This window comes from Penaeus monodon, chromosome 23, assembly GCF_015228065.2.
Source record: "Penaeus monodon isolate SGIC_2016 chromosome 23, NSTDA_Pmon_1, whole genome shotgun sequence".
NCBI classification, from domain to species: Eukaryota; Metazoa; Arthropoda; class Malacostraca; order Decapoda; family Penaeidae; genus Penaeus; species Penaeus monodon.
Genome location: NC_051408.1, coordinates 44,382,562 through 44,382,918, shown reverse-complemented (window position 1 = coordinate 44,382,918; position 357 = coordinate 44,382,562).

Genomic DNA, 357 nt, shown 5'->3' with positions numbered 1-357 from the left:
TCTGGGATTCACGTCCCCAGAGCTCTAAGCCCTTACCTCACATCAATCCCCATTGCCGTGGCCTACTACGACGCTCCACCCCAACTTTGATTGAACAATATGTGGAAAATATAAGATCCATTTCTACTCTTCACTACCATGTAAACTTCTAAACGACACTATTTAGAAAACACAAACCTCTATCGTTAACACCCTCACTTGACTTCACAAGGCGTTTGAACCTCGTTACCACCACAGTTATTAGCACTGCTTGACTATAGGATGTCTTGTGGCGTGGCTGGCGACTTCCTACGCTACCCATCTACCAGACCTTGATCCTGCTGAAGCCTTACATATGCATCTCCTGCTGGATCTTCT